This window comes from Vulpes vulpes, chromosome 12 (assembly GCF_048418805.1).
Source record: "Vulpes vulpes isolate BD-2025 chromosome 12, VulVul3, whole genome shotgun sequence".
In the NCBI taxonomy this organism is placed as follows: Eukaryota; Metazoa; Chordata; class Mammalia; order Carnivora; family Canidae; genus Vulpes; species Vulpes vulpes.
In genome coordinates, this window is record NC_132791.1 from 187,150,732 (window position 1) to 187,168,853 (window position 18,122).

Consider the following 18,122-nt stretch of genomic DNA (forward strand, 5'->3'; position numbering starts at 1 on the left):
AAATACTAGCTACCCTTAGAAAATATTCTTTCTATAATTTTTCTTTGTTCATTTTGATTAGCTGTACTGGATTTCCACTGTTCTTTGACTACACCATGCATACCCCTTCTTGGTTCTCAATGTCACCTGCTCAATGAACTCTCCAACCATGAACATCACTTCTGATTTCCTTGCTCTCTTTGTTATTTCATAATGCTCTTACTAACTAATATTTTAGTATATGTCTATAAGTCGTTTTTACTCATCAGAATAGTATGCAAATATGTATGTATTTAATCACCATACCCACAGTGCCTGGAACATAATAGGTTCTGGGTAAACTTTAAATGAGTAAGTGAATAAGTAAATAAATAGACAATGCAGGGAGGTAGGTATTAACACCAACATTTCAGAATTACAGACCTTGGCCTAAAATGGTTAAATATTTTCTAAACTTAACAGAACTAGAAAGTGGATGATCTTATTTATTAGGATTGTTAGTTGTTCAGGATGCACCACTGTGATCCATTCTTGATGTACTTAAAAGTTGACTTTTGGGGCAAAATCACGAGGTTCAAGTTGGGGGAATGTTTGAAATTTTCTGGGGTGAAAACCAGAGTCCAAATTCCTCCTAATGTTGGTAATTTGAAAGTTTCTTTGTCATTTCTTAGATTGTTTCCCACCTAAATCAGGTAGAAATTTCAATCTCCCTATACAAAGTCACGGTAAATGTGACATTGCCCTTACACTTATAAATGAAGGTGATGACCTCAAGGAGAATTGGTTTGGTTTTGCCTGGGTTTCTTTTCTTTTGTTTTACCTCAATCACAAACATTCAGAGTCCATTTGAATTGCACCAAGACTGATCACTTTTTTTTTTTCAGAATTCTTATTAACATTTTAAGTTTATTAATAGTTTCTGATAACTATAAGTCCCTGTTCTTTGTTCCTTTCTAGGCCTACATTTATTTTTTTTTTCTGGTCAAAGGATGTTTATAAATTATTTTCCCCCTCACATGTTCTGGGTAATGGTACTTCCATTTATTTATAAAACTGTACAATCTATCAAATTGATCATTTTCTGCACCAAAATAATCCTTTATTGTAGTGTGCTAATAGGAAAGAGAATTCTTCTACCATTCCTTCCACTTCTGCCCTCAATTGCTCAAGATGAGTAGTTTCTTTGTAGAAAGGAACTGGTGGCAGGATAGGAGGACCCTAGGTTCCTCTTATCCCATGAATACAACTGGATAACTATCAAATCATCCTAATATCCCCAAAAATTGACCTGAAGACTGACAGAACAAACTACACCACTAAAGGGATAAAAGAAGCTAAATCAAAGAAGGTAGGAAGTGTGGAAATGTGATTTAGGAAATAAATAGATCACAGGTGCTATGGGAGAGAGGTAGCTGTGGTCATGGAGAAGAAGAAAGAGAGTGAGAAAGGGAGAGAAAGGGAGGAACATAGAGAAAAACACAGGGGAATGTGAAAGGAGAATATTTCCTCAAAGCTATTGGCTTGGACAGTTGAGAGGGGCTGGATTTCGTGAGTTTTTAATACCAGGGGAGCTTAAAACCTTGAATTTTAAAGGTCAGAGGGCTTAGTTGGAAGAGAGACTGGAGGGCACTGCACTGCTTCTGGAGAGAATACAGACAAAAAAACAGGGTACAGAGAGTGTGGAAACAGCAATCTGAAGAACATCTGGTACACACAGGTGGAAGATTATTCACTGTTACCAGAACTCATCCCTGAGAGGCAGCATTTATGGATATGCCTCTCTAAGAACAAAGAAGGTGGCTATTGCCACTTCCCTCTCCTGCCCCTCAGCATAAACAGAGCCAACTGCAAGAATCAGTGCAGAACTGACACTGGCTGCCTAACTTGCTTATACCAAGCCCCACTCACTCCCTAATGCTCTGACTACCCTCTCAATCAAGCTTGTAGCAGTTCCAGTATGGAAGGCCCCTCCCCAGAAAACCAGCAGAAACCCCTGCCCACAACATGTCTCCCAGCCAGAGGGTTCTGTGAGGCCTCAGTTCTGGTAGAAGTGGTATAAGGTCTTATTTCACAAGCAAACCAGACCACATCTAGTTCAAACCTGCCACATTCAGACTATGCACAAATCACTACCCATGGTAGGGAAGTAGGGTCTCTGCAGATGACTGGCTTCAAGGATAGAGCAACCAAAACATAACAGTACATACTGGAAAGACTCCCTGAAATGCAGGCCTTAGGCACTATATGACCTCTCCTTCATAAGGCCATTACATTCAGTGGCAGGAGACATAACTGGCTTTTCTAACACAGAGAAGAAGGCAGAGCTGTAGCCAAAATACCAAGAGAGAGAAGATTATCTCAAATGAAAGAACAAAATAAGGCTACGGACACAGATCTAAGCAAAATGATTATAAATAACAAGCCTGATAGAGAATTTAAAGGAATAATCATAAGGATACTTATTGACTTGAGAAAAAAATAAACGACACCAGTGAAACCCTTATCACAGAGATTAAAGAGTTAAAAAAGAATCAGAGATGAAGAATGTAATAAAGTAGATTGAAACCAAACTTCATGCAATGAACAGCAAGCTGGAAGAAAGCAAGGGAAGAATTAGTGACCTAGAAGACAAAATAATAGAAAATAATGAAACAACGAAAGAAAGAAAGAAAGAAAGAAAGAAAGAAAGAAAGAAAGAAAGAAAGAAAGAAAGAAAGAAAAGAAAGAAAGAGAAAGAAAGAAAGAAAGAAAGAAAGAAAGAAAGAAAGAAAGAAAGGAAGGAGAAGGGGGAGGGGAAGGAGAAGGAAAGAAGAAGAAGAAAATTGTGCAACATGAGAATAGGCTTAGGAAACTCAGTGACACTCTCAAACATAATATTTGTATTATGAGAGTGCCAGAAGGGTGGCAGAGAAAATTTATATGAAGAAATAATAGCTGAAACATTCCCTAATCTGGGGAAGGAAACCGACATCCAGATCCAGGAGACACAGAGAGCTCCCATCAAATTCAACAAAATCAGGTCGATATCAAGACATATTGTAGGGATCCCTGGGTGGCGCAGTGGTTTGGCGCCTGCCTTTGGCCCAGGGCACGATCCTGGAGACCCGGGATCGAATCCCACGTCAGGCTCCTGGTGCATGGAGCCTGCTTCTCTCTCGGCCTATGTCTCTGTCTCTCTCTCTCTCTCTCTCTCTCTGTATGACTATCATAAATAAATAATAAAAAAAATTTTAAAAAAAAGATATTGTAGTTATATTTGTAAAATATAGTGATAAATAAAAAATCTTAAAAGCAACCAGACAAAATCAGTCCTTAATTTAAAAGGGAAAACCTGTAAGTCTAGGTAGAGATTTCTCAACAGAAACTTGACAAAGCAGAAGAAAGTGGCATGACATACTCAAAGGGAGAAATGAGAATAGGAAAAATCTACAAAGAAGATCCTCTATCTCGCAAGCCTGCCATTCAGAATAGGAGAGAGAGAGTTTTTTAGATAAACAAAAACTTCATGACCACTAAACCAGCCCTGCAAGAAATATTAACTCTTTAAATGCAAAGGAGAGAACAAAACTGACAAAGGTAAGGATGGATCAGAGGAAATCTCCAGAAACAATGACAAAACAAGTAATGGCAATAATACATATCTATCAATAATTACTTTGAATGTAAATGGTCTAAAGATCTAATCAAAAGACATAGGATATCAGAATGGATTAAAAAACAAAACTGGTCAGCCCGAGCCTGGGTGGCTCAGCGGTTTAGAGCCTTTAGTCTGGGGTCTGATCCTGGAGACCCGGGATCGAGTCCCACGTTGGACTCCCTGCATGGAGCCTGCTTCCTCCTTTGCCTGTGTCTCTGCCTCTCTCTCTCTCTCTCCCTCTCTCTGTCTCTCATGAATAAATAAATAAGATTTTTAAAAATAATAAAAATTAAAAATAAAAAACAAAACCCATCTATACTCTGCCTACAAGAGATTCATTTCATACCTAAAGACACATGCAAGTTGAAACTGAGGGAATGGAGAAACATTTATCATGCAAATGGATGTCCAAAGAAAGCCAGAGTAGCAGTACTTATAATGCTTTAAACTATGGCTTTATTTACTTTTTTTAAAGATTTTATTTATTTATTCATGAGAGAGACAGAGAGAGAGCGAGAGAGAGGCAGGGACACAGGCAGAGGGAAAAGCAGGCTCCATGCGGGGAGCCTGATGTGGGAGTCAATCTGGGGTCTCCAGGATCACGCCTTGTACTAAAGGTGGTGCTAAACTGCTGAGCCACCCGGGCTGCCCTAAACTAGGGCTTTAAACTACGCTTTAAAACAAATATTGCAACAGGAGAAGAAGAGCAGTATATCATATAAATGGGATATCCAACAAGAAGATGTAACAATTATAATTCTGCACCCAAACATAAGAGCAGTCAAATACATAAGACAATTAATAACAGACATAAAGGAACTCATTGTTAATAATCCAGTAATAATAGAGACTTTAACATCCCACTTACATCTAAGTGGGATCAACTAACTAAGCAGATCTAAGCAGATCATCTAACCAGAAAATCAACGGAAACAATGGCTTTGAATGACATACTGGACCAGATGGACTTAACAGATAAATTCTTAACATTCCATCATAAAAGAGCAGAATACACATTCTTTTCAGGTGCCGAGAAGATATTCTTCAGGATAGATCACATATTAGGTCACAAATCAGGCCTTAACAAATACATAAGCACTGAAGTCATACCATGCATCTTTTCTGACCACAGAGCTATGCAACTAGAAGTCAAACACAAGGAAACATTTGGTATTTGGAGGTTAAACAACATGCCACTAAACAATGAATAAGTCAACCAGAAACTCAAAGAAGGAATTTAAAAAGTACACAGAAACAAATGAAAATGAAAACACAATAGTCCAAAACCTTTGTGATGCAGCAGAAGTAGCCCTAAGAGGAATGTATATAACAATACTGGCCTACCTTAAGAAGCAAGAACAATCTCAAATAAGCAACCTGATCTTATACCTAAAGGAGTTAGAAAAGAACAAAGCCAGCAGAATGAAGGGAATAATAAAGATAAGAACAGAAATAAGTGATACTGAAATTAAAAAAAAAAAAAAACAATAGATCAATGAAACCAGGAGCTGGTTCTTTGAAAAAAAATTAATAAAATTGATACACCTCTAGCTAGACTTATCAAAATAAAAGAGAAATGGCTCAAATAAAATCATAAGTGAAAGGGGAAGTAACAACAAACACTGCAAAAATACAAATAATTACAAGAGACTATTATGAAAAACTACATGCCAACGAATTGGACAACCTGAAAGAAATAGATAAATTCCTAGAAACATATAAATTACCAAAACTGAAAAAGGAAGAAAAAGACAACTTGATCAGAATGATAACCAGAAAAGAAGTTAAATTAGTAATGAAAACATCTCCAACAAACAGAAATCCAGGGCCAGATGGCTTCACAGGTGAATTCTACTAAACATTTAAAGAGTTAATACCCATTCTTCTCAATCTATTAAAAAAAAAATAGATTTCCTTTTGGAAAGGAAACTTCCAAAATCATTTGATGAGACCAAAACCAGACAAAGACTCCACTAAGAAAGAGAACTGCAGGCCAATATCCCTGATGAACACAGATATAAGAATTCTCAATAATACGGTAGCAAACCAAATCCAGCAATACATTAAAAAAAATCATTCACCATGATCAAGAAGGACTTATTCCTTCTTGCTGTAAGGAAGCTGTAAGGGTGGCTCAATGCTTAAATTCAATCTACACGATTTGCCACATTAATAAAAGAAAGGAGAAGAACTATATGATCCTTTCAATAGATGCAGAAAAAACATTTGACCAAGCACAACATCCATTCTCGATAAAAACCTTTAACAAAGTAGGTTTGGAGGGAACATACTTCAACATAATTAAGGCCATATAGGAAAAACCCACACCTATTATCATCCTAAAAGAGGAAAAACTGAGAACTTTTTGGTCAGGAGCAAGACAGGGGTGTCCATTCTCACCACCAACATGTAATATAATATGGGAAGTCCTAGCCTCAGCATTCAGACAACAAAAAGAAATAAAAGGCATCAGATTGGCAGGGAAGAAGTAAAATTTTTCACTATTTGCTGATGACATGATACATTATATGGAAAACCCAAGAGATTCCACCAAAAATCTCCTAGAACTGACACACGAATTCACTAAGGTTGCAGGATACAAAACCAATGTACAGAAGTGTTTCCTTTCTATACACCAGTAATGAAGCAGTAGAAAGGGAAATTAAGGAATTGGTCTCATTTACAATTGGGCCAAAAACAATAAGCTACTTAGGAATAAACCTAGCCATGGAGATGAAATATCTGTACTCTGAAAACTTTAAAACATTGATGAAAGAAACTGAAGATGATGACCCAAAAGAAGGGAGAGACATTTCATGCACATGGATTGGAAGAACAAATACCGTTCACATGTATGCCACCCAAAGCAATCTAGACATTTAATACAATCCCTGTCAAAACATCAGTAGCATTTTTCACAAAGCTACAACAAACAATTCTAAAATTTGTATAGAACCACAAAAGATCTTGAATAGACGAAGCAACCTTGACAAAGGAAAGCAAAGCTGGAAGCATTGTAATTCTGGGCTTTAATGTTACAAAGCTGTAGTGATCAAAACAGCATGGTACTGACATAAAACTAGACATATAGGTCAATGGAAAAGAATAAAAAACCCAGAAATGAACCCACAAGTATATAGGCAATTAATATAAACAAAAAACAAATGAATATCCAATGGGAGAAAGATAGTCTCTTTAACAAATGATGTTGGGAAAACAGAACTATTTTCTTACAACCTACACAAATTTTAAATGGATTAAAGACCTAAATCTGGGGGCACTTGGGTGGCCCAGTCAGTTAAGCGTCTGCTTTTGGCTCAGATCATGATCCCAGCCAGGGTCCTGGGATCAAGCCCTGCATCAGGCTCCCTGCTCAGCAGAGAGCCTCCCTCTCCCTCTCCCTCTGCTGCACTCCCTGCTTGTTCATTCTCCCTCTCTCTCTCTCTCTCTCTCTCTCTCTAATGGATAAATAAAATCTTAAACACACACACACACACACAAAAACAAAGACCTATATATGAGACCTGAAATCATAAAAATCCTAGAGGAGAACACAGGCAGTAACCTCTTTGACTTCAGCTGTAGCACCTTCTTTCTAGATAGATCTCCTGAGACAAGGGAAACAAAAACAAAAATAAACTATTGGGATTTCATCAAAATAAAAAGTTTCTGCACAAGGGAAATAATAAAAGGCAACCTAGAGAATGGGATAAGATATTTGCAAATGATATAGCTGATAAATCCATAAAGAACCTATAAAACTAAACACTCAAAAAACAATTAATGCCATTAAAAATGGGAAGAAGACATGAATAGACATTTTTCCAAGGAAGATATCCAGATGGCTGATAAACACATGAAAAAAATACTCAGCATTACTCTTCTTCAGGGAAACAGAAGTGAAAACTACAGTGAGATACTACCTCAAGCCTGTCAAAATGGCTAAACTCAACAACACAAGAAACAACAGGTATTGGCGAGGGTGTGAAGAAAGGGGAGCCCTCATTAACTGCTGGTGGGCATGCAGACTTGTGCAGCCACTTGAAAACAGTATGGGGTTTCCTCAGAAAGTCAAAAATAGAGCTACTGTACAATCTAGCAATTCCACTATTAGGTATCTACCCAAAGAATACAAAAGGAATACATGCACCCCGATACTATGGCAGCATTACTTACAATAGCCAAATATGGAAACAGCTAAGTGTCCATTGGCTGGTGAGTAGATAAAGAAGAAGTGGTGTGTGTGTGTGTGTGTGTGTGTGTGTGTGTGTGTGTGTGTAATGGAATATTACTCAGCCGGTCGTTCATTCTTTTTTGAATGAAATCCTTGCCATTTGCAGTGACATGGGTGGAGCTAGAGTATTATGCTTAGCGAAACAAGTCAGAGAAAGACAAATGCCATTTGATTTCATTCATATGTAAAATTTAAGAAACAAAATAAAGGGGCAAAGGGAAAAGAACGAGAGAGAGGCAAGCCAAGAAACACTCTTAACTATAGAGAATAAGTGACAGTTTCCAGGGGCGATGGAGGTGATGGTTAGGTGAAATGGGTGACAGGCATTAAGGAATGTACTTGTGATGAGCACTGGGTGTTGTATGAAAGTGTTGAATCACTATATTGTACACCTGAAACTAATATTATACTGTACGGTAACAGGAATTGCGATAAAAACTTTAAAAAAATGAGTTTCTTAAAGTCAAATAAAAAAAGGTTTGCTTAATCATTAATAAAATGAGGTAATTTCATTATTTAAAAAAGCATCTTAAATATTTTAATTAGAAAGACTCTATTAGAATTTTCCAGATTGTTTTATTAATGCCCACTCCCTTTACAATAGGTCAAAAAATGTTAAAATAGAACATTTACCTTGGAAAACTGAACTGTGGTTTTATTTCCATTCTGGGGATGAAATGCTTAAAATTTCTCATCCTCAGGCTCCATATTGTAAGAGAATAGAAATATTCATCTCAAAAATTTTTATGCAGCTTCTATGAGATGAAGTAAACAACAGTGCCTGGCAGGCGTGTTTTATGAACATTAACTGAATTTTGCGTTAATGTGTCCCCATCCAGAAATCTGGCTTACTTGTTCCACTTCCAGTCTATTGCTTTACTTTTCCTCTACTTTATAACATTAGCATTGATCATAATAAAAGATTCTATGGCCTATTTCTTGCATACTTTGGAGGAGAAAGATACAACAGATAGCTATTAAATAATGGATAAATATCACCTTTCAAGTGTAAATGTGTAACAATGCCACAGTCTTCTGCATGCAAGTATCAAATTGATACCAGTAAAGCACAAGTTGGCAAAATCAATATTATTAATGAGACAGTCAGAGTTGAAAGAGCAAAAGAACAAAGAGTGAATCTATAACTAAAAAAAAATAATGTCTATATATTTTATTAATAATTCCCATGAAGACTGCATTTTTTCTTATGTATTTGAAATTGTCTTAATGGAACCAAGTTTTATAGAACATTTTTGCATCAAACAGCAAAAATAAAATAAGATGAACATCTGAGACGTTAATTGTCTCTATAGTAATTGAAAGTTTTGAAATATGATCATCGTTAGGCCAAAATTTGACTTCACTTGTTTTCTAAACCTCTGACTTTTCATTAGAATGTAAGCTGCTAGAAGTCAGAGGTCCTATCTTGTTCATTATTGTATCAAATGTACTTAACACACATACTGACATATTTTAAGTGTCAACCGTGCAGCTAAGCAATTCTTGGCAGTGCTAAAGATCACTTCAGACACCATTGCTCTGCGATTCTAAACCACTGTTTTGTGTTATTTATTCACCAACTTTGAAATAGATTTGCAAATAAATGGTTATGCAATATTCACAATATTTTACACTATATTAAGTGCTTTAACTACAAATTAAGTACATCTGATGTTTCTTCTAAGGGTTCTGGAAAAATTTTCAATTATTAATTAACCAACAAAGAAGGATGCTGTTTTATAAGATGTGCAGGAAAGGGGCAATCTATGAACCATGTGGAAATGGATTCATTTTCTTGTGACAGAATTTGTTCAGACTTAAAAAGGCCAGAGGACTATGTAGTTGAGTTATTCAGTTACTGAAAACCACTACTGGCTGACTATTACAGAAATGATCATTTATCACCTTTTGCAAATTACTAATCTGTCTCACATCTATTGCCTGTTCAGTCCTTACTGCTATCCAGAATTGTTTGGAGGGTGGACATATTTTACTGATTTTAAAATTGCTCAGAGTGGATATTAAATGTTTGCTTGTTCAGTATCTTCACTTAGACAAGAGCCAAAATGATGTCTCCCCTCACTTCTTTGTGACTTCCTCTGTACTAAGCCCCTATTACTAAAACAACCTGGTAGAATCGTGGCATCTTTGATTTTAGCAGTAGATGGATTGGGAATATTTCACAAATAAATTCCACAATAGTTGGCTTTTCCTTCAAAGCTATAGCAAATGAGAGCATTTTTTAAAAGATCTTATTTATTTACTTGACAGAAAAAGAGCGAGAGAGCACTAGCAGGGGGGAGGGGTAGAGGAAGAAGCAGGCTCCCCACTGAGCAGGGAGCCCCACATGAGGCTCTATTCCAGGATCCTAGGTTCATGACCCAAGCCAAAGTCCGATGTCTAACCAACTGAGCCACCCAGGAGCCCCAAATTAGAGCATTTTAAATGTGATTTCTGGTTTTATCATAAAACTCTAATCAGCACAATTGGAAAACCATCACAGTGGGAACACATTAAGTGTAGGAGGAAAATTGCAGTAACTGACATGGGGCTGTGGATCCAACTAATCAACTATGTCTACTGGATCCTGCAAATTCCCCCAAATGTTTGCTTTATTTTGTGCTACATTAAAGGAACTCCGAATCATTTGGAAGACAGGACAATGCATATTTATTCACAAAGTGTGCTACAGTCTGGGCCTACTAGAAACCATCATATTTATGATGGCAATTATGACATTGATGAAAATAATAAGGAAGGAAACATACATCCCAATAATAACACACATTTGCATCCATGTGAGGAGCCCACCGGTGTTCAAATCATGCATATATATTGACAGGGTTTGGTGGGAGAAAACTAACCGTAGAATGCTTACATCTGTTAGAGTGATGAGATTAGCACCCTGTGCTCTCCCAGTAAGATCATTTGAAAGACTTTCTTGGCTTCGAAGTATATACTTTGTGAGTAAATATGTATTGTCCTTTCTTCCAAATGAGTCGGAGTTCCTTTGATGGTTTTCCAATTGTGCTGATTAGAGTTTTATGATAAAACCAGAAATCACATTTAAGATGCTCTAATTTGTGGATCCTGGGTGGCTTAGTTGATTAAGCGTCGGCCTTTGGCTTGGGTCGTGAACCTAGGATCCTGGAATAGAGCCCCACGTGGGGCTCCCTGCTCAGTGGGGAGCCTGCTTCTCCCTTTCCCTCTGCTACTCCTCCTGCTTGTCCTCTCTCTGTCAAATAAATAAAAAATCTTAAAAAAAAAAGTGGGACGGTGAAGGGAAAACATTCCACTTACAAATGACATAAAAATAGTTTTTGACATATTTGTAAGGGTTATTGTTTGCTTTTGTTTCTTTTGTTTGTTTTCTTTTTTCATCAAAAGTGGCTGGATAATCCTGACAAATGTTCATCCATGCAATGCATGCAGAGTCAATACTTTCATTGCTGAGTTTGGCCATTGCCAATTCACTGTTCCCCAGCTAACCCTCCCTGACCTTCAATAACAGATAGAACCAGGGCTCAGTCACACTTTGGAAGAAACAGGTACTGGTGCCATCATCAAGTAGCTCATTGTCAGTAGATAGGAGAATGAACTCTGTAATGCAAGAATGATACTATTTTTCTTGTTTCAGGTTTTGGAACACATTTTCTATCAATTTTACAGTTTATTTGAAATCAAAGCTTTCCATCACAACCCTACTCCTTTGGGCTCATCCTACCCATTTACATTAATTGTGAGACCCCTCACCTTTTTTAAAGGACTTTGTTTGATTCATCTCTAGATTCTCTCCTCTGTGGATGCCTGCTCAGGCTTTTCAAGCTCACTCCAGCCTTATAAGTCTTATCCTGATTTATTTCCATAGTTGGGTTTCACATGACTGAATTAGTTCCTAGGTACAAGTTGGTTCCCAGAAGTGAAATGTTAAGCAGATTTCAGTGGTGTTTGCACACATCTTAAGGTGTGATAAAATGCCGTACACACATATACAGACAGACACTCAATAATACATATAAAAATGGCTGATATCCAAGTAAGTTCTATAGTCTAGTTAGTATTTTCATGCCAGTGTTAATCTCTTGGTTTTGATGATATGTTAGTTATATAAGACATTAGCCTTGAGGGAATTTGGAAAGTTTAAGCAAACATCAGCATGATCATTAATAGAAAGGGACCATGTGACGCCTGGCTGGCTCAGCGGTTGAGCATCTGCTTTCAGCTCAGGATGTGGTCCCAAGGTCCAGGATCGAGTCCCACATCGGGCTCCTTGCAGGGAGCCTGCTTCTCCCTCTGCCTATGTCTCTGTCTCTCTTTCTCTCTCTCTCTCTCTCCCCACCCTCTCTGTGTCTCTCATGAACAAATGCATAAAATCTTAAAAACAAAAGAAACTATAATTTCGTATTACCAACATTACTCAAACCCAGCTCCACAATTTAATAGCTATATAAACTTGAACAAGTTCTAATATGTTTCTAAATCTGAGGTCCTTGCTTCTAAAACTGGAGTGAATATGATGCCTACCTCTTAGAAAACTTATGAGAATTGAATGAAACACTGAATGCAGACAATAGAGTAGCCCTTGGCATATAGCAAGAGCCCCAACTAGTCTGCTTTCAGGTTGTGTAGTATAATGATAGTGGAAATAAGAGTCAACTAGCATACTCTCTGCAGAATATGTCTTCACAAAATCAGCCAATACACACCTTGTCAATTGAATTTCCGTATTATTTAATAGAAAACACTACACAGACTCTGTGCTCTTTGAAATGACTTATGAATGTTCGGTATCATGATGCAGTAGTGAGAATACAGTTACAATAATGGCAAAAGGCCATCTGCTTGATTTACAGACAAAAGTGTATCAGTGTCTCTAAATAGTTCTTATTGGACTATTCCTTAAAAAAAAAATACTCATGAGAGACATAGGGAGACAGGCAGAGATACAGGCAGAGGGAGAAGCAGGCTCCCCACAAGGAGCCCGATGCGGGACTCGATCCCAGGACCACGAGATCACGCCCTGAGCCAAAGGCAGACGCTCAACCGCTGAGCGACCCAGGCGTCCCTTATTGGACTATTCCTATTTTTTCTTAATTTCACATTTGAGCCCTAATTTCCTACTGTACCCAAAGATAAGTTTAATCTGACCTGAGAATGTTGAGTTTGGTCTAGGGCCCAAACCTTAAATCAAAAGGATCCACTTCGCTAAAAATTCCTTGGACTTTGACTGACATTCTATTCCTTAAAACAAAAGTGACTTCATTTGGTAATGGCCAGCATGTGAGCTGTTACAATGGCTATACGATGAAGCTGTAGTGCACTTAATGCATTTCACAGTGAATAGGCAGTTGTCATACTAGTTTTATTTATAATCTTGCCCCTGTCCTCTGACAGCCTTGGAGGAAAACAAATTCAGGTCTCCAAAAAACATGACAAAATAGTTGCTAAAGCAATTTCCTAAATGATTCTGTTGAAAGTGCGTTTGAGACTCACATGAAACTATGGAGACCTGGTCTAGGAATGCCACTTAGGGAAGCACAGATATCAATGTCCTTTTAAAAACAATCAAATAATATTACAAATACCTAGTGAAAAGTAGGTCATGCTACTTCATGAATATTTCATTATACACATAGGGAAAAATGTACCTTAATTCTTTGGGAAATCCAATTTTCAATATTCTTTCTTGTTATTTATTCTAAGTCTCACATGCTTCCAAAGGCAGGTTTAATGACTGGGGTAGAAAAATAACAGTTAAATCAAATGAATATTGAAACATTATGATTGAGAAAGTTAAATAATATTATGTCCATATGGTTGGATTATCATTTAGCCATTTAAGCATAATGTTATGAAAGTAATTATGGTATAAGACTAAAGAAAAAAGAAAAGTGTGTATGTGGGAGGGTGTGTTTGAGAATCATTTTAACTTTTTAGAGAAAAGTACATAGAAAGTGGACATGATGAGTATATTAAAAAATTTTAATATCAGCTCATAAGTGTTGAAGTTCTGGGAATTTGGGGGCTTTTTATATGTTTCTCAAGTATTAATAATTTCATAGAAGGAGTAGACATTGCTTTAAAGGTACACATGTCCATATACATATATATGATATTTTGAAATCTTAAAGCTATTGAAGAATTGCTGAAGATAAGAGTGGAATCAATTCTCCAACACCCTACAAAACCTTTGGGCCGGCTACATAATTTATAAAGCTCAGTAAAAACTGAAACTGTGGGGATTCTTGTTCAAAATGTATTAAGAAATTCAAGGTAGTGTCAACAGATCATTAAGCCAAGCATGGAGCCCTGTGTGGCTATCTAAGTCGCATGCCCATGAACAATGCTTTCTTCTTACTCATAATATTCATGTTTCCATCTTTCCAGCCGTCTGGTCTTTTTGGCCAAAGATTCCTTTATTTTCAAACCAACCACTATAACTCTCTAAGCCTTTGATCCTTTTGTGCCTTTGGTTACTTACCACCTTTCATTTGGAAATGACTTTCATATCTGGCTCTTAGTAAACTTCTTTTCAAAATACCCTTAGCTGTTGCAATATAATACAGAGCTCTGTTTTTCTTGAGTTGTTTTGTTTTTTTTGGGGGGAAGACAAGGGAAGGGCTGGTGTATGGCACAATATAGTGTGTCCAGTGTACCAAGTGCTGAATCCTATGTATCAGGTGGAGGACTCTGAATAAATTATGGCCTTTGCCTCAAAAAGCCTATAAAACTAGGAGGAGACAGAAAGCAAACAGAAAATTTCAGTAGCAAGATTTTCTATTTTTTAGAACAAAGGAGGGCTAGAGGAAAAATAATGGATCCAGGCAGGAAGAAAGGAGATCATTATATACTGTTACTGAGTACCCACTTTTAATCAAAAGCAAACCTTTGCCTATCAGAAATCTTGCAGTCCATCTCCACTTGCAAGAATTCTGTAAGAATTCAATAATCTAGAAGGCTTCTAGATTATACAGGGCTATTCATGTTTCTCACATACTTGATTACCACCTCTTTCCCTAAGTGACTGGAGACCAAAGTTATCTATAATGCAGCCCTAACATGAGGAGCAGTTGGCAAGTAGGGGCATGTCAGATGGAGGATAGATCATGTCCTAAGTGTTACCTTTTGGATTTTATATTTTATTGTGCAGTGCTTCTGGCAAAATCAAACCTGGCAATCACTTGAAATTATTTAAGAATTAACGTTTTCCTTTATAGTAAACTTGCATAGGCAATAAGAACGATAAAATTCTTCATAACAGGAGACTGAAGGAGACTGAACCTTTAGCTAGAGTCTGTGGAAATAAACTGCCCCTCTTAAAATAAGTGAGCTTTTGGAGGTACTCAAACGTGTAGACAACCCAAAGAGAATATCTGGGTTCTTTGTTGTTGTTATTAGTATATTGGCCTCAACATAACTCTTCCTTCAAGATGTGCTAAAATACATGCCTGTATCATCCTGCATATATTAATACTATATCAGTTTATTAACGGAGTAATTGATGCTTCCATTGTCCTAGATAAATAAGTTTTTCATATTTGAGTTTTTAAGTAAAATTTTCCAAAGCTTTAACATGTTTTAACTTATAAAGAGCTGTTATACTATTTGATATATAAAGTTTAAAATATTCTTTTTTTTATTATGAACTGCTTATTGATATCAAATAGCATAATGGTGAGAGAGAGTGAGGCTGACTGTAACGGAGCATGATGTTGTTGGAAATGTTCTAAATATTAGTTTAAGTGGTGATTATGTGGAAGTATTCAATTGCCAACACTCATTAAATTATACTTAGAATCTGTACATTTTATTGTATACAGGTTATGCCTCAATAAAAAAAAAATCTTAAAACTAGGGACTAAAGGGGTACTTGGGTGGCTCAATCAGTTAAGGGTCTGACTATTTCAGCTCAGGTCTTGTCCTCAAGGTTGTGAGTTCAAGCCTCCCACTGGGTTCCACAGCAGGCATGGAGACTATGTAAAAAAAAAAAAAGAAGAAGAAGAAGAAGGAGAAGAAGAAGAAGAAGAAGAAGAAGAAGAAGAAGAAGAAGGAAGAAGAAGAAAGAAGAAGAAGAAGGAAGAAGAAGAAAGAAGAAGGAAGAAGAAGAAAGAAGAATAAGACAATGACTAAAGTAGACTCCTAATTAAAAAAAAAAATCCAGTCAAGAAATGAGCAGAAGACATGAACAGAAATTTCACAGAGGAGACATAGACATGGCCAACATGCACAGGAGAAAATGCTCCTCATCACTGGCCGTCGGGGAACTACAAATCAAAACCACAATGAGAACCCACCTCACCCCAGTGAGAATGGGGAACATTAACAAGGCAGGAAACCACAAATGTTGGAGAGGATGCGGAGCAAGGGGAACCCTCCTGCACTCTTGGTGGGAATATGACCTGGTGCAGCCACTCCTGGAAAACTGTGTGGAGGTTCCTCAAAGAGTTAAAAATAGACCTGCCCTACGACCCAGCAATTGCACTGCTGGGGATTTACCCCAAAGATACAGATGCAGGGAAACACCGGAACACCTGCACCCCGATGTTTCTAGCAGCAATGTCCACAGTAGCCAAACTGTGGAAGGAGCCTCGGTGTCCATCAACAGATGATGGATAAAGAAGATGTGAGGTGTGTGTGTGTGTGTATTTCTCAGCCGTCAACATGGATGGATGGAACGGGGAGGTATTATGCTGGGTGAAATAAGTCAGAGAAAGACAATTATATAGTATTACTCACACGTGGGATATAATAAATAGTGAAAGGGAGAATAAAGGAAAGGAGGGGAACTGAGTGGGAAAAAATTAGAGAGGAAGACAAACCATGAGAGACTCCTGACTCTGAGAAACAAACAAAGGGCTGCAGAAGGGGAGGTGAGCAGGAGGGATGGGGTGACTGGGTGACAGGCACTGAGGGGGGCAATTGACGAGATGAGCACTGGGTGTTATACTAGATGTTGGCAAATTGAATTTAAATTAAAAAAAAATGTAATAAAAAGCAACAATTTAAAAATTTAAAACCATTTAAAACAATTTCAAAATTGCCTACCAAAATAAAAATAATAAAAAGACTAATCAATGGATGTCTATTGCCAAATATTAAGAGTATTTTATACTTAAATATTAAGGATATTCTGTATTCAGAATAGCCTTTTCAGGACACGATGACTTCTTGGCTGTTTATAGCCTGATTATTGAAAGTCATGTGAATTTTCTCATAGCCTGCAGCAAACTAAGTCATCTTTTTTTAAAGATTTATTTATCTATTTTGAGAGAGAGTGCGTGTACACACGAGGAAGAGAAAGAACGAGAATCCCACGCTGATCCCCTGCCGAGCTTGGAGCCCAGCGCAGGGCTCTATCCCAGGACCCTGAGGTCATGACCTCAGCCTAAGCCAAGAGTCAGACACTCCACAAGTGCGCTACCCAGGCACCCGCCAAATGAACTTTCTCAAGCAAAAAAATCTATTGACATAAATTGGAGGGTCCAAAGATTTTCCAAAGTAAGTCTCAGCCCTAACTGTGCTTCACTTAGGACAAGGTTATTTAATTTGATCACTAAATCATTAAAGAAACACTCACCTTGGCCTATCCGACAGCGTTTAGATATTTAATTGTTGTCAACAAAACCACAGCCCGGAAAGGCCATCGTGACATCCACCACAGAATTAAACCATATGCCTCAACTTCTCCAGTGGCCAAGGCATTTGTAGTCCGTCTTTCACATTCAGTCAGTCATAAAACCTCACGGAATATCTTCCATTTCTACAGAAGCTTCCCCATTTATTTCTCAGCTGCTCCATGTGCACGGAGGTAATGACCTCCTGACTGCTGCTTTGCTTCGAGCTCATCACCTCCTCACAAGCGGGGACTCCATCCCTCTCGCACGTTGGTAACCTTCCCTCCCGAGCACACATCTGATTACACCATTACCCATTTTCTGAGCTGACACAGCAGCCTTGGATAAAAGTGCAATGTCTACCTGTAGACTGATTTGGCTACCACACATTTTCTGATTCAAAAATCAGCTAGTGTGGGGTTATACACAAATCAAGAGAGCCGGGCTCCACTCCCTTCATCTGTCATTTAGATAACTGGGTAGACAGGTAGACAGGCATATACAATATAAGTGATTTCTGATTTTCTAACTGCAGAACTCTATTTTTGGCAAGAATTCCCTAAAGAGTTGCATGGTCGCCATAGGGACAATTGGTAAGGATTCCTTTTTAAATAAAGGATTAGAATATCCGGTGAATTTCTTTTGCACTGGAAAATAC